Source organism: Mytilus californianus, unplaced genomic scaffold, assembly GCF_021869535.1.
Source record: "Mytilus californianus isolate M0D057914Y unplaced genomic scaffold, xbMytCali1.0.p SCAF_2, whole genome shotgun sequence".
Taxonomy (NCBI): Eukaryota; Metazoa; Mollusca; class Bivalvia; order Mytilida; family Mytilidae; genus Mytilus; species Mytilus californianus.
In genome coordinates, this window is record NW_026262668.1 from 22,840,395 (window position 1) to 22,861,384 (window position 20,990).

General features: G+C 35.7%; 3 long non-coding RNA genes across 13 annotated transcripts in view; all 3 read right to left on the reverse strand.

The window, feature by feature from the left end:
• The window catches only part of LOC127729532 (uncharacterized), a 69,741-nt gene that overhangs the window by 34,813 nt on the left and 13,938 nt on the right, over nt 1-20,990 (reverse strand). Inside the window, exon 2 of the long non-coding RNA XR_007994672.1 lies at nt 1,820-2,302. This is a non-coding gene — a long non-coding RNA (uncharacterized LOC127729532). The remainder of the gene's footprint in view (nt 1-1,819; nt 2,303-20,990) is intronic.
• Nucleotides 6,983-8,632, reverse strand: LOC127729543 (uncharacterized). Its single transcript, XR_007994689.1, has 2 exons — nt 8,077-8,632; nt 6,983-7,386 (listed from the first exon to the last, which is right to left on the reverse strand). It is a non-coding gene; the product is annotated as an uncharacterized LOC127729543 (long non-coding RNA).
• Nucleotides 9,487-15,669, reverse strand: LOC127729531 (uncharacterized). Of its 11 annotated transcripts, XR_007994667.1 has the most exons (6): nt 14,844-15,669; nt 13,848-14,677; nt 12,686-13,515; nt 12,188-12,353; nt 11,524-11,689; nt 9,487-11,025 (listed from the first exon to the last, which is right to left on the reverse strand). It is a non-coding gene; the product is annotated as an uncharacterized LOC127729531 (long non-coding RNA). The 11 variants fall into 11 exon arrangements; XR_007994668.1 differs by lacking the exon at nt 11,524-11,689 and having other exon boundaries at nt 12,022-12,353; XR_007994664.1 differs by lacking the exon at nt 11,524-11,689 and having other exon boundaries at nt 11,856-12,353.

The following is a 20,990-nucleotide window of genomic DNA, read 5'->3' on the forward strand; positions in this document are numbered from 1 at the left end:
ATTGGTTTATGCATATATTTAAGTTATCATACCAAAAATGTGTTAACAGATGGACAAAAGGACACAGACGGACATTGGTATACCATAAATAGTCCATCTTTGACAGGTGTATACCTAAAAACTCAAAGTCCCAGTATCCACAATCAGAAAAAGTTGTGACAGATCTGAAAAGTACTAACACTTTACAACTCAACTGTCAAGCTCCTGGTGAAATATGAAGTCATTCTTTGCAGAAGTTCCTGAGAAAAAAGTGACAGAATATTATTGGACAAACATGTTGAATGGACTGACAAGGTGAATATAATATAGCCCCAAACTTATAGAGTGGGGATATATTAAGTCAGTTAAATGGGAAGGAATAGAAATTTTGTCCTGCAATAGATCAACTGACAAACCCCCACTCTTTGGCTAAATTATTGAAAATAAAAAATGGCTAAATTATTGAAAATAAAAAATGATAAAAGAACAGAGTTCCAATGTCCCCCATGGTGCACATATCTTATTTGTCCAATGGCAATAACAATTTGTTCATTATAACTTTTTATTAATCTCTAAGAGAAATGTAGGCTAATGAGAGCAAATGCAATGCAATTTCCGATATAATTAATATTTCCAAGGGCATAACTCATTAAAATATTTGATCAGCACTTATTTTAGAAATTGTCTAAGACATTGCTGATAAACCTATGACATAAGTTTCATAAAAATCTGGCAAGAATTGTACACATGAGAATGCTAACAATGCAATTTTCCATATAATCAATATTTCCAAGGGGCATAACTCTTTTAAAAATAATTGACCAGCAATGATTTTCTAACTTGTCGGAGACATTGTTGATATAAACTTATGATATAAGTTCCATAAAAATCTGGCAAGAATTTATATAGTAACAGTATACACATGAGAGCGCTAACAATGCAATTTTCCATATAATCAATATTTCCAAGGGGCATAACTCTTTTGAAAATAATTGATCTGCAATGATTTTCTAACTTGTTGGAGACATTGTTGATATAAACCTATGACATAAGTTCCATAAAAATCTGTCAAGAATTGTACACATGAGAGTGCTAACAATGCAATTTTCCATATAATTAATGTTTCTAAGGGGCATAACTCTTTTAAAAATAGTTCATTAGCACTGAATTCTGAAATTGTCCAAGACATTGCTGATATAAATCTATGATATAAGTTTTATAATAAAATGCTCCCCTGGGCGCAGCTTGATACGACCGCAGAGGTCGAACCTTGAACAGTTGGGGCAAGTATTGACACAACATTCAAGCTTGATACAGCACTGAATTTGGATTGTGATTAAATATTTAACACAGCATAGGTTTCTGACACAGAATGAATGTGGTCTAAGAACTTAAAAATTTTTAATTTACCTATTATGGTCCAATATCCAAAATCTAAATACATACACAGTTAGATTCAGCATATCAAAATACCCCAAGAATTCAATTTTTGTTAAAATCAAACTCCCAAGAATTCAATTTTTGTTAAAATCAAACTAACTTTAATTTTGGACCCTTGGGACCTTAATGTAGACCAATTTGAAAACGGGACCAAAAATTAAGAATCTAAATAGACGGTTAGATTCAGCATATCAAAGAACCCCAATTTTTGATGAAATCAAACCATATCATTATTATTTGCTTTTATATGTAAATAAAAAATAACCAACTTAAAATGGAAAATTTTAAAGAAAAAAAAAGGAAAAAAAGGAAAAAAAAATCCCTCCCCCAATTTTTTTGAACCCCCTTATGATTCATCACCCCCAAACTCAATCCCAGCCTCCCCTTTGTGGTATGGTACCTTGCAGTACAATTTGAGAGAGATCCATACACTTGAACACAAGTTATTGTCTGGAAACTAGAAAAATGCTTATTTTTAGGCCCCTTTTTGGCCCCAAATTCCTAAATTTAGGGCAATTACCCCCAAACTCAAACCCAGCTTTCCCTTTGTGATATGGAACCTTGTAGTACAATTTCATAAAGATCCATAACACTTACACACAAGTTATTGTCCTGAAACTAGAAAAATGCTTGTTTTTTGCCCCTTTTTTGCCCCTAATTCCTAAAATTTTGAGGCAATTACCCCCAAAATCAATCCCAGCCCACCCTTTGTGGTATGGTACCTTGCAGTACAATTTCAGAGAGATCCATACACTTGAACACAAGTTATTGTCTGGAAACTAGAAAAATGCTTATTTTTGGCCCCTTTTTGGCCCCTCATTCCTAAACGTTTTGGGCAATTACCCCCAAACTCAATTCCAGCTTTCTCTTTGTGGTATGGAACCTTGTAGTACAATTTCACAAAGATCCATACACTTACACACAAGTTATTGTCCTGAAACTAGAAAAATGCTTGTTTTTTGCCCCTAATTCCTAAAATTTTGAGGCAATTACCCCCAAAATCAATCCCAGCTTTCCCTTTGTGGTATGGTACCTTGCAGTACAATTTCAGAGAGATCCATACACTAACACACAAGTTATGTCTGGAAGTTGCAAAAATGCTTATTTTTGGCCCCTATTTGGCCGCTTATTCCTTAACTGTTAGTACCTCAACCCCCAAAATCAATCCCAACCTTCCTTTTGTGGTATTGAACCTTATGGTAAAATTTCATAGAGATCCATTCACTTAAACTAAAGTTAGAGTGCGAAAACCAATGTGTCTTTGGACAATGACGATGACGACGTCATACCAATATACGACCGCAAAATTTTTTTTGCAGTCGTATAAAAATGTTTGTTTTGGGCCCCTAATTCCTAAACGGTTGGGACCATCATCCCCAAAATCAATCCCAAGTTTCCTTTTGTGGTATTGAACCTTCTTAAAATATTTCATAGAGATCCATTAACTTAAACTAAAGTTATTGTCCAGAAACCAATGTGTCTTAGGACGACGACATCATACCATTATACGATCACAAAAATTTTTTTGCGGCCGTATAAAAACTGCATTTAACTACTATGTTCTTTCTTGGCAATAGCAGCCATGTTTCATGATGCATTAATTATATTTTCGATATAATTTCTAAGCTAAATACTGAATAGAAATTCCAGGTATAATTTCAAACAAAGAGTGGACGTGGATAGTATCTAGCATTCTGAGATTATTGCATAGAAATGTGAGTCAATTCACTCAAGGATCCCACATCTCATAATTAGTTCAATTATCTCTCTTGAAATATTTCAGACGAGGAATTCTATTTATGCACATTAGCAGGTTGTGTACTGTATGTGGAGTTTCATCAATATCAATTGTGCTGTTAAGGAGTTGTGCTTCTGAGAACCAGACCTGCCAACTTTTGAAAATCCCCATGGGGGTTTAGTGCGCGACCAGATTTTTAAGGGTTAACATTTTTGCGGCGTTTCTGTGTGAACTGTTCTATACTTTTGAAATAGTCTCATATCTCTTCTTTTTTTCTTTTGGTATACTGATGATGAGCTAACAAGCCTTGATTTCTTCTATTTGCATGATTCTTGTACTTATTAATTGGCAAAATAACTTAAGAATAGAGAAAAATGGCCTAATAAAATAAAGGATACAAAATGAAGACCCCCCATTTCCCCTAAGACCTAAACCTAAATGTCCTAAAGTTAGAAGGATTGAAACAGATCTTGAGTTAGTTATCATTATTGAGAAAATGGATAAAATTTGAGTTAACTTTCTTGGTATTCAAAGGTGCTCCTACCGGCGGAGGCTTATACACAGTAGAAGTGAATACAAAATGGCGTCGATATTAAAACAGAACTGGACAGAAACACGACAGATTACAAAAATTTTCATGGATTTCAAGATAAACGATGTTTCATAATGAGTTCATTACAGTTTTCGTCTTTCAGTTAATTACGTTTTTGTCATGATACTACGGTAAACGTTACAAATTGTGATCATATGATAAATTGATTAAAATTGAAATGCTGACTGACAGATTATATTTACAAATTAATTAATTTTGAGGATCTTTATGACCCATCGGATAAGCAGATTACCTGTGACAACAGATTATGACACCTATTGTGACCGTTGATTAACTTGGGGTCGTAAACTTGTCATAAATATGTCGCCAGGTAAAATTATAGATTTACAGAAATTGATCAAAAAAACTTCAAAATCGGTAACAAACAAATTTTGCAGGTACATCTTGTGAAAATCGGGATTTTGACTTGTTTTACGATCCCAGTATTGGGATTCGGGTTAAGGCATGAAAATCGGGATGATACCGCCAAAATCGGGATAGTTGGCAAGTCTGGAGAACTGTTGCCACATGTTGTAATTAACTAAGTGCATGCAAGTTCAAATATCTCCCTTGAAATATTTTGGACCAGGATAATTCTCCTTAATGGATATGTACATACTCATGCAGGTTTTGTACTGCAACTGTGTTAAGTTTCATCTGTATCTGTATATACATTAAGGAGGAGTTTCACTTACAGGAAATATGGGCAGACAGACAGACAGGGTGATTCCTAAATATAATTCCTAATAAAATGCTTCGCTGAGCGCAGCCTGATATGACCGCAGAGGTCGAACCCTGAACAGTTGGTGCAAGTTTGGACACAATATTCAAGCTTGATACTGTCTGAATTTGGATTGTGATCAAATTTTTGACATAATATAGGTTTCTGACACAAAATAAATGTGGTGAATTATCTAAAAATGTTAAATGGGTTAAAAAATTTGTATTAAATTTCAATTGAAGATTTCTTGCTATTGCGCAATACTGTGCAAAAGAAGATTTCTTGCAATTGAGCAATACTGTGCAATTCAATATTTCTTGCTATTGCGCAATACTGTGAAATTGAAGATTTCTTGCTATTGTGCTATTGGATATTTCTTGCTATTGCCCAATACTGTGCAATTGAAGATTTCTTGTTATTGCGCAATACTGTGCAATTGAAGATTTCTTGCTATTGCGCAATACTGTGCAATTGAAAATTTCTTGCTATTGCACAATACTTAATATAATAATTTACACATCCTGTTTAGTGTGTCGTATCTCTTGCCTTATCATTATTATTTGCTTTTATATATAAATCAGAAATTTAATAATAAAGTTTTTGGCAAATTTCCAATATACATGATTTAAAAGCAGTTTAGGTGAGATAAACAAAAAAGCTTCATCAGCAACATTTTATATTGGCAAATTTCTAATGAAGTTCATTAAACTAAAGTTATTGGCAACTTTCCAATGGAATTTATTAATAATAAAGTTTTTGGCAAATTTCCAATATACATAATTTAAAAGCAGTTTAGGTGAGATATTCAAATCAGTTTCAATTACCAACCTTACACTGCCTTTTAAATTATGTTTTGTACTTAAGTAATTGTCCATTAACCTGGAAACCCTTTTCCCCCCTTTTTTGCACCTTATTCCTTAACGGTTTGAGCCATAACTCCCAAAGACAATTCTTACCATCCCTTTGTGGTATTCCAATATCCAAAATCTAAATACATGGTTAGATTCAGCATATCAAAGAACCCCAAGAATTCAGTTTTTGATGAAATCAAATAAAGTTCAATTTTGGACCCTTTAAACCTCAATGTGGACCAATTTGATAACCGTGCCCAAATATAAAAAATCTAAATGCATGGTTAGATTCAGCATATCGAAGAACCCCATATATTCAATTTTTGTTGAAATCAAAAAAAGTTTAATTTTGGACCCCGATTTGGACCAACTTGAAAACTGGGCCCATAATCAAATAAATTGCTTCGCTGAGCGCAGCTGGATACGACCACAGATGTCCAACCCTGAAAAGTTGGGCCAAAATGGACACAATATTCACGCTTGATACAGGTCTGAATTTGGATTGTAACTAAATTTTTGACACATAATAAATAGGTTTCTGACACAGAATAACTGTAGTCAAAGAACTTCAAATTGGTTATATGATTTGAATTTATATTCAATTTATTACATTTGTGCAATACACTATGCTATGAATATTAACTCCCCAAAAAAATTATTTGAAGAAATTTTCTTTTAATTTCTGAAATCTGAAATGAGAAAAATTGTCCCCCCCCTCCAATTTTTTTCCCCTCCCCCTTTCCCTTATTCCCCCCAAAAAAAATGCTTTCCCTCAAGATATGGTCAGTATCTCAATTCAAATTTCTAATGCAGTTTGCAACCAAAATTACCCATTTAAATACATCATAAAAGTTTTAAAATATAAAATGACATACATAGTCATGGCTAAAATTAATATTAAATTAAGAATTCAATTTTTGTTAAAATCAAACTAAGTTTAATTTTGGACCATTTGGACCTTAATGTAGACCAATTTGAAAACAGGACCAAAAATTAAGAATCTAAATACACGGTTAGATTCGGCATATCAAAGAACCCCAATAGTTCAATTTTTGATGAAATCAAACAAAGTTTAATTTTGGACCCTTTTGGCCCCTAATTCCTAAACTGTTGGGACCAAAACTCCCAAAATCAATCCCAACCTTCCTTATGTGGTCATAAACCTTGTGTTTAAATTTCATAGATTTCTATTTACTTATACTAAAGTTATTGTGCACAAGAGTGCACACACTGAAATGTCTCGCCTTCTTTACTAACCATTGATTTTATGTTGATAGTCCTAAATATAAAGCTTTACTACAAGTAACACATAAACTTAACATGATCCAAGAAAATGAAGTTAAGATCAGATAAACCAAACGAGAAACACATGTACACCTTACAATCATTCAATAAACCAAACATAGTTGACCTATTGCTTATAGTTTCTAAGAAACAGTCTTAACCAAGAAAACTTAACATTGACCAATGAACCATGAAAATGAGGTCAAGGTCAGATGAACCATGCCAGGCAGACATGCACACCTTACAATCAATTTATGCATTAAATATAGTTGATATAGCAGTGATATTTCAATGGAAATTGACAATTCCACTGAAATATTAGATATCATTTTGCATGCACTGCTTATTTTTAAATGAATTTATAAGAAAACTTGAAATAAGAAAATAACCATTTTAATACAAGTCAACAATTAAAGAAATTACAACAGTTTATACATTATCCACATTGAAGACCTTTTAAACGAAAAGATCAACCTCTTTAAAATATTAATGTTGATAAATTATCATTTTTTAGTCAAAGATGTATTTACTTAATTGTACATGTAAATCATTTTTCTGGTTAAATCATTCATAAGTCCATGGTAACTTTTGGTCCTCTTGAAATCTTTCACAAATGGTTTTAATTTGCAATTTTACAAATTTGTTTATCGTGCATTAAACAAAAAACTTTGTCCAGTTTACATGCATACGAAATACTTTGTCAGTTTGGTCAGTTTTCTTCATCATCCATTGATATTATTCATGAATTAAGTCCAAAGTTTCTACAATACCATGCTCCAGTCTGCAATTATTCAAAAATATATGTTACTGGCATATTTTTTTTGTGTTTGTTTAATTTATTCACAACATTTATACACTAAGAGCAATTTAGACACATGTATGTCTATTGTTGAAGACTATGTGTTCTCTAGATATCTTTGGCTATAGTTGTTGGGTTGCTGTCTCTTAGACTTATAACACACATCTCCTTTTATCAAAATAGACTTTTATTGTTCATGGATCAGGTGTCTCTCAGAGGCCAAATAAAATACTATGTGTGGTTCCAGTTACATTAAAAAAAAATTAGGGTAGGTAGGTAAGAATTTTTTTTATTTTATGGCTTTTTTTTACATTGAGTCTATGGGAGCAACATTCTGACTTAAACAGTACTTACTGAAAATGACAAAAAAATCTTTAGGGTAGGCTATTGTTAAGACTAAAAAAAAGGTAGGTAAGGTAATTGGAACCACACATATATTTTTATTTAGCCTCATATTATCTTTCCCTTTGTGTTGTGTTTGTTGTTGGTTTACTATCTGGTTGAAGCATACCAGATACCTCATTTTATTCACATAATAGCCATTATTAACCATTTTGCATGATGATCAGATCAATGTTTTTGAGATGTGTTTACAGTTTATAGATGTGAATGATTAATGTATTTTTATTTCAAGTGTGGGAAGGATGAAAAAATAATTCAATAAGTACGTACCTTTCAATAATCTTATACTCAAATTTCTTTTCTGCTGCTGGTTCGTTTGTTTTCATTGTGTTTTCATATTATTGGGTGGATATTGATCGATGCACAGTCATCATTTTTGCAGCTTTGTACCTTCACCATGATCAACCCCTTTTAATATATGGACAACCTAAAAAAAAAATGTAAAAACATTTTATTAATAATTTTTAATTCTGGTCATGACCTGTATGCATCATATATTACTGATATTTATCATACAATGTACATATATAATTAAGAAGCTTATTTCATTTAAGTATAAAGATTCTAAAACACAATATTAACCTTTAGGGATTTTTTGTGTTGCATGTCCATCCAAATCAGAACATGACAAAATTAAGTTGAATGTGCCTGACATTGTGTAGTAAACATCTTTCCTTGATTGTGAAGGCACACAATGTAATTGAATATTGAATAATAAAATTATTATTACATTCCCACCTCCCCCTTTTCAGAACACCAAATGGTCATCCTCAAAGTGTGAACTAACGGAGCACATGAATGAAGCTAAAGGGGGTGTATATCTTTTTTTTAATTTTAATGAAAAAATATTCATGATGTAAAATTCAAATATAAAACCTCTTAAAAATTACCTACCTGTATCTGGTGTACGTCTGCCCTACATCAACACATCGTCAATTCTTGGTTCAACAGCTAATGTCATGCCTAAATGTTCTGCCTTTAATGTCTATTTCTTTATTTATCGAAGGTTATTGAGTATTAATAATTATTAACATGATTAATGTAACCACAGCTGGACAGGATACATCCTCGTACAATATTTTTAGTTTCAAATTTGAACACATTTCGTGTATTAATGATAACGACGATCTGATTGGCCGATCGGAAATCCCGGAAATTGAGTTATCCAATCAAATCAGTGGTTATATTTATAGTCTGGTAGAAAAAAATGGCAGCCTCCATGAATGTAAACATGTGTGTTGAAAAACAACATTATAGACTAGAGTTTCACGAATTTTCTGCTCAAATTATGCCAAAAACACTGACATTTAGCGTACAATTGATTGGAGCGGATTTTATGTGAAATGTTTCTATAGATTAACTTATATGACCCGAGTTCCAGTGCCGAGTTCAGGACATGAAAATGATGAAAAATTCATCACACCGACAAAGTTAAGATACCGAAACAGTTTATAGAACAATGTGGAAAATGAAAGCCGTTCACTTTTACTTTTCTCAATAGAACAGTAGACCAGTAACAGTTAATGAACATGATGAAGTCAAAGGAGAAATAATTATATTATTGTATACATGTAGACTGTAGTGCAGGGCAGTTGCAAGTACGGTCACTTGAAGAAAAAAACGGAGTTATCCTAACAATTCGTACAGACTGAAGATAATTTCTGCAACAGAACTGTTTAACTAGAGGCTCTCAAGAGCCTGTGTCGCTCACCTGTATTTACTGATGCTTTAGAAATCATGTAAAATAAGGTTTAAATCATAATTAATAGTATTAGATATTAGATATTATAATGATATCTAAGATAATAACAAAAAACTGCAAAATTTTTGTAAAATTACTAACTCAGGGGCAGCAACCCAACAGCGGGTTGTCGGGTTCGTCTGAAAATTTCAGGGCAGATAAATCTAAATCTGATGAACATTTTTGCCACCTGTCAGATTTGCTCTAAATGCTTTAGTTTCATAGATATAAACCAAAAACTGCATTTTACCCCGATGTTCTATTTTTAAAATTTACAAAAAATTGTTAAAAATTGACTATTAAGGGCAATAGCTCCAAAAGGGGTCGACTGACAATTTTGGTCATAGAAACTTATTTGTAGATCTTACTTTGCTGAACATTATTGCTGTTTATAGTTTATCTCTATCTATTATAATATTCAAGATAATAACCAACTAGAGGCTCTCAAGAGCCTGTGTCCCTCACCTGATTCTACTTTGGTTTTGGAAATAATGTAAAAATAGATTAAAATCATAACAGATACCCTAATAATGAGTGAGGCCAAATTTGGTTTAATATTGGTCCTGTAATTTAATAAAAAATCCTGGTGGCCATCTTGAACAGTAAATCGGCAACAAAGTAGCAACACTTAATCAGCACCTCATAAGAAACATTTATGCCATGTTTTGGTTTCATTCCATTCAGTGCACCTCTAGAAGAAGCATTTGTATGTATTTCCCATAGGGTCTTATGTTAAAGGAAGTCCTCCCATTGGCGGCCATCATGGATAAAGGATCAGCTTCAAAGTAACAAAACTTAGTCAGCACCTCATAAGGAACATTCATGCCATGTTTGGTTTCAATCCATTCAGTATGTGGTTCTCTAAAAGAAGACATTTGTATGTATTGTCCATAGGGTCCTTTGTTAAACATTGTCCCCATCTGGCAGCCATCATGGATGAAGGATCAGCTTCAAAGTAACAACACTTGGTCAGCATCTCAAAAGGAACATGCATGCCATGTTTGGTTTCATTCCATTCGATGGTTCTCTAAAAGAAAACATTTGTACGTATTTCTCATAGGGTCCTATGTTAAACTAAGTCCTCCGCTGGCGGCCATCTTAGATTATGGATTGGCTTCATAGTAACAACACTTGGTCAGCACCTCATAAGGAACATTCATGCCATGTTTGGTTTCATTGCATTCAGTGGTTCTCTAAAAGAAGACATTTGTATGTATTTCCCATAGGGTCCTATATATGTTAAACTAAGTCCCCCGCTGGCGGCCATCTTGGATGATGGATCAGCTTCAAAGTAACAACACTTGGTCAGCACCTCATAAGGAACATTCTTGCCATGTTTGGTTTCATTCCATTCAGTGGTTCTTTAAAAGAAGACATTTGGATGTATTTCTCATAGGGTCGCTTGTTAAACTAAGTCCCCTGCAGGCAGCCATCTTGGATTATGGATCGGCTTCAAAGTAACAACACTCTGTCAGCACCTCATAAGAAACATTCATGCCATGTTTGGTTTCATTCCATTCAGTGGTTCTCTAAAAGAAGACATTTGTATGTATTTCCCATAGGGTCCAATGTTAAACTAAGTCCCCTGCTGGCGGCCATCTTGAATTATGGATCAGCTTCAAAGTAACAACACTTGGTCAGCACCTCATAAGGAACATTCTTGCCATGTTTGGTTTCATTCCATTCAGTGGTTCTTTAAAAGAAGACATTTGTATGTATTTCTCATAGGGTCCCTTGTTAAACTAAGTCCTCTGCAGGCAGCCATCTTGGATTATGGATCGGCTTCAAAGTAACAACACTCGGTCAGCACCTCATAAGAAACATTCATGCCATGTTTGGTTTCATTCCATTCAGTGGTTCTCTGAAAGAAGACGTTTGTATGTTTTTCCCATAGGGTCCCATGTTAAAATAAGTCCCCTGCTGGCGGCCATCTTGGATTATGGATCGGCTTCAAAGTAACAACACTCGGTCAGCACCTCATAAGGAACATTCATGCCATGTTTGGTTTCATTCCATTCAGTGGTTCTTTAAAAGAAGACATTTGTATGTATTTCTCATAGGGTCCTATGTTAAACTAAGTCCCCTGCAGGCAGCCATCTTGGATTATGGATCGGCTTCAAAGTAACAACACTCGGTCAGCACCTCATAAGAAACATCCATGCCATGTTTGGTTTCATTCCATTCAGTGGTTCTCTAAAAGAAGACATTTGTATGTATTTCCCGTAGGGTCCAATGTTAAACTAAGTCCCCTGCTAGCGGCCATCTTGGATTATGGATCAGCTTCATAGTAACAACACTTGGTCAGCACCTCATAAGGAACATTCATGCCATGTTTGGTTTCATTCCATTCAGTGGTTCTCTAAAAGAAGACATTTGTATGTATTTCCAATAGGGTTCTATGTTAAACTAAGTCCCCCGCTGGCGGCCATCTTGGATTATGGATCGGCTTCAAAGTAACAACACTCGGTCAGCACCTCATAAGGAACATTCATACCATGTTTGGTTTCATTCCATTCAGTGGTTCTCTAAAAGAAGACATTTGTATGTATTTCCCATAGGATCCTATGTTAAACTAAGTCCCCCGCTGGCTGCCATCTTGGATTATGGATCGGCTTCAAAGTAACAACACTCAGTCAGCACCTCATAAGAAACATTCATGCCATGTTTGGTTTCATTCCATTCAGTGGTTCTCTAAAAGAAGACATTTGTATGTATTTCCCATAGGGTCCTATGTTAAACTAAGTCCCACGCTGGCGGCCATCTTGGATGATGGATCGGCTACAAAGTAACAACACTCGGTCAGCACCTCATAAGAAACATTGATGCCATGTTTGGTTTCATTCCATTCAGTGGTTCTCTAAAAGAAGACATTTGTATGTATTTCCCATAGGGTCCTATGTTAAACTAAGTCCACCGCTGGCGGCCATCTTGGATGATGGATCCGCTACAAAGTAACAACACTTGGTCAGCACCTCATAAGGAACATTCATGCCATGTTTGGTTTCATTCCATTCAGTGGTTCTCTAAAAGAAGACATTTGTATGTATTTCCCATAGGGTCCTATGTTAAACTAAGTCCACCGCTGGCGGCCATCTTGGATGATGGATCCGCTACAAAGTAACAACACTTGGTCAGCACCTCATAAGGAACATTCATACCATGTTTGGTTTCATTCCATTCAGTGGTTCTCTAAAAGAAGACATTTGTATGTATTTCCCATAGGGTCCTATGTTAAACTAAGTCCCCCGCTGGCGTCCATCTTGGATTATGGATCGGCTTCAAAGTAACAACACTCGGTCAGCACCTCATAAGAAACATTCATGCCATGTTTGGTTTCATTCCATTCAGTGGTTCTCTAAAAGAAGACATTTGTATGTATTTCCCATAGGGTCCTATGTTAAACCAAGTCCACCGCTGGCGGCCATCTTGGATGATGGATCCGCTACAAAGTAACAACACTTGGTCAGCACCTCATAAGGAACATTCATGCCATGTTTGGTTTCATTGCATTCAGTGGTTCTCTAAAAGAAGACATTTGTATGTATTTCCCATAGGGTCCTATGTTAAACTAAGTCCACCGCTGGCGGCCATCTTGGATGATGGATCGGCTACAAAGTAACAACACTTGGTCAGCACCTCATAAGGAACATTCATGCCATGTTTGGTTTCATTCCATTCAGTGGTTCTCTAAAAGAAGACATTTGTATGTATTTCCCATAGGATCCTATGTTAAACTAAGTCCCCCGCTGGCTGCCATCTTGGATTATGGATCGGCTTCAAAGTAACAACACTCAGTCAGCACCTCATAAGAAACATTCATGCCATGTTTGGTTTCATTCCATTCAGTGGTTCTCTAAAAGAAGACATTTGTATGTATTTCCCATAGGGTCCTATGTTAAACTAAGTCCCACGCTGGCGGCCATCTTGGATGATGGATCGGCTACAAAGTAACAACACTCGGTCAGCACCTCATAAGAAACATTGATGCCATGTTTGGTTTCATTCCATTCAGTGGTTCTCTAAAAGAAGACATTTGTATGTATTTCCCATAGGGTCCTATGTTAAACTAATTCCACCGCTGGCGGCCATCTTGGATGATGGATCCGCTACAAAGTAACAACACTTGGTCAGCACCTCATAAGGAACATTCATGCCATGTTTGGTTTCATTCCATTCAGTGGTTCTCTAAAAGAAGACATTTGTATGTATTTCCCATAGGGTCCTATGTTAAACTAAGTCCACCGCTGGCGGCCATCTTGGATGATGGATCCGCTACAAAGTAACAACACTTGGTCAGCACCTCATAAGGAACATTCATACCATGTTTGGTTTCATTCCATTCAGTGGTTCTCTAAAAGAAGACATTTGTATGTATTTCCCATAGGGTCCTATGTTAAACTAAGTCCCCCGCTGGCGTCCATCTTGGATTATGGATCGGCTTCAAAGTAACAACACTCGGTCAGCACCTCATAAGAAACATTCATGCCATGTTTGGTTTCATTCCATTCAGTGGTTCTCTAAAAGAAGACATTTGTATGTATTTCCCATAGGGTCCTATGTTAAACCAAGTCCACCGCTGGCGGCCATCTTGGATGATGGATCCGCTACAAAGTAACAACACTTGGTCAGCACCTCATAAGGAACATTCATGCCATGTTTGGTTTCATTGCATTCAGTGGTTCTCTAAAAGAAGACATTTGTATGTATTTCCCATAGGGTCCTATGTTAAACTAAGTCCACCGCTGGCGGCCATCTTGGATGATGGATCGGCTACAAAGTAACAACACTTGGTCAGCACCTCATAAGGAACATTCATGCCATGTTTGGTTTCATTCCATTCAGTGGTTCTCTAAAAGAAGACATTTGTATGTATTTCCCATAGGATCCTATGTTAAACTAAGTCCCCCGCTGGCTGCCATCTTGGATTATGGATCGGCTTCAAAGTAACAACACTCAGTCAGCACCTCATAAGAAACATTCATGCCATGTTTGGTTTCATTCCATTCAGTGGTTCTCTAAAAGAAGACATTTGTATGTATTTCCCATAGGGTCCTATGTTAAACTAAGTCCCACGCTGGCGGCCATCTTGGATGATGGATCGGCTACAAAGTAACAACACTCGGTCAGCACCTCATAAGAAACATTGATGCCATGTTTGGTTTCATTCCATTCAGTGGTTCTCTAAAAGAAGACATTTGTATGTATTTCCCATAGGGTCCTATGTTAAACTAAGTCCACCGCTGGCGGCCATCTTGGATGATGGATCCGCTACAAAGTAACAACACTTGGTCAGCACCTCATAAGGAACATTCATGCCATGTTTGGTTTCATTCCATTCAGTGGTTCTCTAAAAGAAGACATTTGTATGTATTTCCCATAGGGTCCTATGTTAAACTAAGTCCACCGCTGGCGGCCATCTTGGATGATGGATCCGCTACAAAGTAACAACACTTGGTCAGCACCTCATAAGGAACATTCATACCATGTTTGGTTTCATTCCATTCAGTGGTTCTCTAAAAGAAGACATTTGTATGTATTTCCCATAGGGTCCTATGTTAAACTAAGTCCCCCGCTGGCGTCCATCTTGGATTATGGATCGGCTTCAAAGTAACAACACTCGGTCAGCACCTCATAAGAAACATTCATGCCATGTTTGGTTTCATTCCATTCAGTGGTTCTCTAAAAGAAGACATTTGTATGTATTTCCCATAGGGTCCTATGTTAAACCAAGTCCACCGCTGGCGGCCATCTTGGATGATGGATCCGCTACAAAGTAACAACACTTGGTCAGCACCTCATAAGGAACATTCATGCCATGTTTGGTTTCATTGCATTCAGTGGTTCTCTAAAAGAAGACATTTGTATGTATTTCCCATAGGGTCCTATGTTAAACTAAGTCCACCGCTGGCGGCCATCTTGGATGATGGATCGGCTACAAAGTAACAACACTTGGTCAGCACCTCATAAGGAACATTCATGCCATGTTTGGTTTCATTCCATTCAGTGGTTCTCTAGAAGAAGTTCAAAATGTAAAAAGTTTACGCCGACGACGGACGACGCCGGACGACGGACGCCAAGTGATGAGAAAAGCTCACTTGGCCCTTCGGGCCAGGTGAGCTAAAAACGGCCGTTTTAAGAGCCATGCACATTTTTCAAAAAGAATCTTAATTGTTTTTGTTCGTTAAATCAAACAGAATCTTATCATGCTTATTCTCAACCCAATTTGATATAAAATATTCAGTTATTTATTTATATTATTCTTCTTCTTTCGGTTTTCAGTAGTCCTTCAATATCTGAAGATTATATACTGTTTTGCGCTGCGTGGCCTATATATATATTTACAAAAACACAAAAATAATTGAAAATGAATTTGGAGTGCGTGAGAATTTTAAATTGTGATTAAAACTATGTACATAGGCTAATAATGAGTTAAATGAATTTGTGGAGAACAGTTGGTGTAAGCTGTTCTCTGAAAGTGTCGACTGTGGTTACAGCGACTGTGTGGACTGGTAGTAAATTCCACTGAGTAATGGTGTACGGAAAAAATGAAAATTTATATGTATCTTTTTTAGTAGAAATGTGTCTGAAAGTGAAACTATGGTTTTTGCGGGTTCTACTGTCTGATGGTATGAGAATAGCAGATGGGATTGCTACGATTTGATGTACTATTTTGTAGAACATTATCAATCTTGTGCGTAGTCTTCTTTCTTGTAGCGTGGGCCAGTTTAGTGAGTTTATCATGTCTGTAGGACTACTGATGTTATGGTACCTGTTACAGACATATCTGGCAGCTCGTCTTTGGACCATCTCAATTTTAGAGGTTTGTTCAGCTGTATGAGGGTCCCATACTGAACATGAGTATTCAAGCTTAGGACGACCTAGTGCCAGATATGCCTGGGTTTTGATGTTCTGACATGATGTTTTTAAATTTCTTTTTAAGAAGCCCAAAGATTTGTTTCCATTAGCTATGATGTTGTCTGTATGTTTTGACCATTTTAAGTTTGCTTGAAGTGTAATGCCCAGATATTTAGCTGAAGAGACTAGTTCAAGTTTGTGATTGTGAAGGATATAGTCATGTTTAAACTGTTTTTTCTTTTGTGATACTGTGAGGACTGTGCATTTGTCTGGATGGAAAGCCATCAACCAGTCTTGTTCCCACCTAGCAGCTGCATCTAAATCTAACTGGAGTTCATCACAGTTACTTTGAGATTTGATGGTTTTGTAGATGATACTGTCATCGGCAAACAGTCTGAGCTTACTGGATTGTAAGTATTCTGGTAGGTCGTTGATGTATACCAAGAATAATACTGGGCCCAGAACTGTGCCTTGAGGGACACCTGAGGTGACTGGAGCCAGGTCAGATGACTCTCCATCCAGGACAACTGTTTGTGTTCTGTCATTTAAGAAGGCAGAGACCCAGTTTAGTGTTTCATTTTGAATACCATAGTAGTTCAGTTTATAGAGAAGTCTTTTATGAGGGACTTTGTCAAATGCTTTGGCAAAGTCCATTATAATTAAGTCTGTTTGTGTGTTGTTGTTGTTATTTGCTGCAAGCTCTTGGATGAATGAAATGAGTTGGGTTTCACATGATCGTGACTGACGGAAGCCATGCTGGAGGTCATACAGTATATTGTTCTTTTCAAGGTGGTTGATGATGTGTTTGGTGATGATATGCTCCATAAGTTTACAGGAAATACATGTCAATGATATTGGGCGGTAATTTTCTGGCTTGTATTTTTCCCCTTTTTTAAATACTGGTGCCACATTGGCATGTTTCCAGTCTGTTGGTGTTATGCCAGTTTCAAGTGATGTTTTGAAGATTAGTGTAAGAATTGGAGCTGTTTGATCTTTGAGTTCTTTTAATATTCTGCCACTGATGTTATCTGGGCCAGTTGCCTTATGTGGGTTTATGTTGAGTAGAAGTTTCTTGACACCTGGTAGTGATATTTCTAGTGGTGTTATTGTGGGGTGTGAGCTTGGACCTTTGTCTGGAATGCTGTTATTTGATTCGGTTGTAAACACTGATTGGAACTGTGTGTTGAGGATGTCTGCCTTTTGCTTTGTGTCTGCTATTAACTGTCCTTCTTTTTTCAGAGGAGCTACACCGGTGTTATCTGTGCGCAGTGATTTTATAAAGGAGAACAGTTTTTTAGGTTTTGACCGATTGTTACATGGTTGGTCCGGTTCATTTATGGGTAGATCCAATATCATTTTTTCAATATAACCCCAATATGCTTCCCTCTGTTCTTTTTGTACTTGTTTTTTCAGATGTTTGTACTTGTCTGCATACTTGATGTTTTGTTTCATTTTATAATATAATTTATTTTTTCTACTTATCATTTTCCTGAGGTTGTTATGAATCCAAGGTAGTCTGTTTTTGTATGTTAAGAACTTGTGTGGGATGTTGTTTTCCACTGATTGTGTAAGATTTGTTTTAAATATGTTCCACATATCATTTACATTTGTTTTGTCCTCTAGGTTTTGTAGATCATTGTATGTTTTTTCTAGATCTGACTTGATGTTACTCCAGTTGGCTTTGTTATATTTTAATATTTTTTTAGGCTTTTCTCTCACCCTGCGTAACCAGATGTCAGATTCTACATAGACAATGTCGTGGTCACTAAGGCCTATTGGTGGTAGTGTACTGACCTTGTTAATGTTAGATGGATTATTGACGAGTACCAAGTCTAAGATTCTTTCTTTTCGTGTTGGTATGTTAACTATTTGGTGTAAATTATGATCATATAGTAGTTCTAAAAGTGAATTATGCTGTTCTTGATCTGGTTTCCCTGGTATTACCTCAGGGACAGACCAGTCAATGTGGCCTAGATTGAAATCGCCACCTACTAATATGTTACTGTTTGATTTATTCTACTTAATGATAAGTCTAATTGTTTTATGGAGTTCCCATCATCTGAAGGTGGTCTATAATAACTTCCAACAAGAAGGTTTTTTGCACCCGATATGTTTATTTGTGCCCAAATGATTTCACAGTCAGTTTTTAGTTCTTGGATTTCTGTGCTGATAAATTCTTTGGTGACTGCAAGTAATACCCCTCCATAGCTTTGGTTGTTTTTACTTGGTGGTCTATCAGTTCTATAGATGTTATAAAGATCTGTTGGGAAGTATTCGAACGAGGATGAGTTTTTGTCAAGCCAAGTTTCAGTACCAAGGATGATATCTGGTTTTGCAGAGTCTATCAATTGTAGAAGTTCTGCAACTAATTATTGCACATTTAATTTTATTTCTTAATAGTTTAAATGTATCCTTTCAATGTGTCATACTCATAGGCTATATGGTGATGCATTATATTCACCCTACATCTGAGGAGCTACCATTTTACTTATTTTATATGGGGGGGGGGGTGTCTTTCAGACCAAATGATTATTTTCATTTGTTGCTAGGCAAGTGATTTCATATTACGTTTAACCATGTAAATGTTTTGAACAAATGTTTCATATACATGTATATATGTAGGTTTATGAAATATTCATTACATCCCATATATTATCATGATTATAATATTTAATTTCTTATCAGGCCAGCAAATTATATGTTGCAAATTAAATCCTTTATATAATAATCATGCACTTAATTATTTGAAAAAATTGAATAAGAGGTATATATTCCTTTAAATTTCTAAGTCCAAAATTCCACTGGAATATTTGCATTAAATCAAAACTCCACTGAAATATTAACAATAATATTCCACTGGAAATTAATTGGAAAATCTTTGGAAGTTTCATTGGAAATTTCACTGATTTTCCATTGGAATTACAGTGTGAAAAATATTCCAGATGTTTTGGATGAAATTCTAATGGGATTCCATCGGAATATTTTTTTCCAGTGAATACCAGTGTAATTTCACTGGAAATCCAGTGGAATCCCGTACTCATTTTCAGTAGGGGACCTATTGCTTATAGTATCTAAGAAACAAACTTACCCATGAAATCTTAACATTGACCAATGAATCATGAAAATGAGGTCAAGGTCAGATGATACCTGCCAGACAGACATATACACCTTACAATCCTTCCATACAACAAATATAGTTGATCTATTGTTTATAGTTGAAGAAAAACAGACCAAAACACAAAAACTTAACACTGAGAAATGAACCATGAAAATGAGGTCAAGGTCAAATAAAACCTGTGAGACTGACATGTACATCATAAAATATTTCCATACACCAAATATAGTTGACCTATTGCATATAGTATTAGAAAAAAGACCAAAACTCAAAAACTTAACTTTGACCACTGAACCATGAAAATGAGGTCAAGGTCAGATGACACCTACCAGTTGGACATGTACACCTTACAATTATTCCTTATACCAAATATAGTAGACCTACTGCTTATAGTATCTGATATATGGACTTGACCACGAAAACTTAACCTTGTTCACTGATCCATGAAATGAGGTCGAGGTCAAATGAAAATTGTCTGACGGGCATGAGGACCTTGCAAGGTACACACATACTAAATATAGTTATCCTATTACTCGGAATAAGAAAGAAATTAACATTACAAAAAATGTTGCCTTTTTTTTCAAGTTGTCACTGAACCATGAAAATGAGGTCAAGGACAATGGACATATGACAGACGGAAACTTCGTAACATAAGGCATCTATATACAAAGTATGAAGCATCCAGGTCTTCTAGCTTCTAAAATATAAAGCTTTTTAGAAGTTAGCTAACGCAGCCGCCTCCGCCGTAGCTGCCGGATCACTATCCCTATGTCGAGCTTTCTGCTACAAAAGTCGCAGGCTCGACAAAAAACCAAGAAAAATGCTTATTTGGGCCCTTTTTTAGCCCCTAATTCCTAAACTGTTGGGACCAAAACTCCCAAAATCAATCTCCGAACCTTCCTTTTGTGGTCATAAACCTTGTGTTAAAATTTCATAGATTTCTATTTACTTATACTAGAGTTATTGTGCGAAAACCAAAAGTCTTCGGACGACGACAACAACGACGCCAATGTCATACCAATATACGACCGCAAAAATTTTCCGGTCATATAAAAATGTGTTTGTTGAGGCATAAAACTGTAAAAAAAATAATCTTTCAAGGGCAATAACAATTTCTATAATTTCTCCCAAAAAAACTATTTCGTACAATAACCCAACAAAGTTGGCAAATTGGTCTGAACATTTTGTTGCAGATAGATCTTAATCTATTAAATACTCCTGTCACTTTTGCTCTAACTGCTTAAGTTTGTGAGATATAAGCCAACAAGAATGTGTCCATAGTATACAGATGCCCTTCTCGCACTATCATTTTCTATGTTCAGTGGACCGTGAAATTGGGGTCAAAACTCTAATTTGGCATTAAAATTAGAAAGATCATATCACAGGCAACATATGTGAACTAAGTTTCAAGTTGATTGGACTTCAACTTCATCAAAAACTACCTTGACCAAAAACTTAAACCTGAAGCAACCA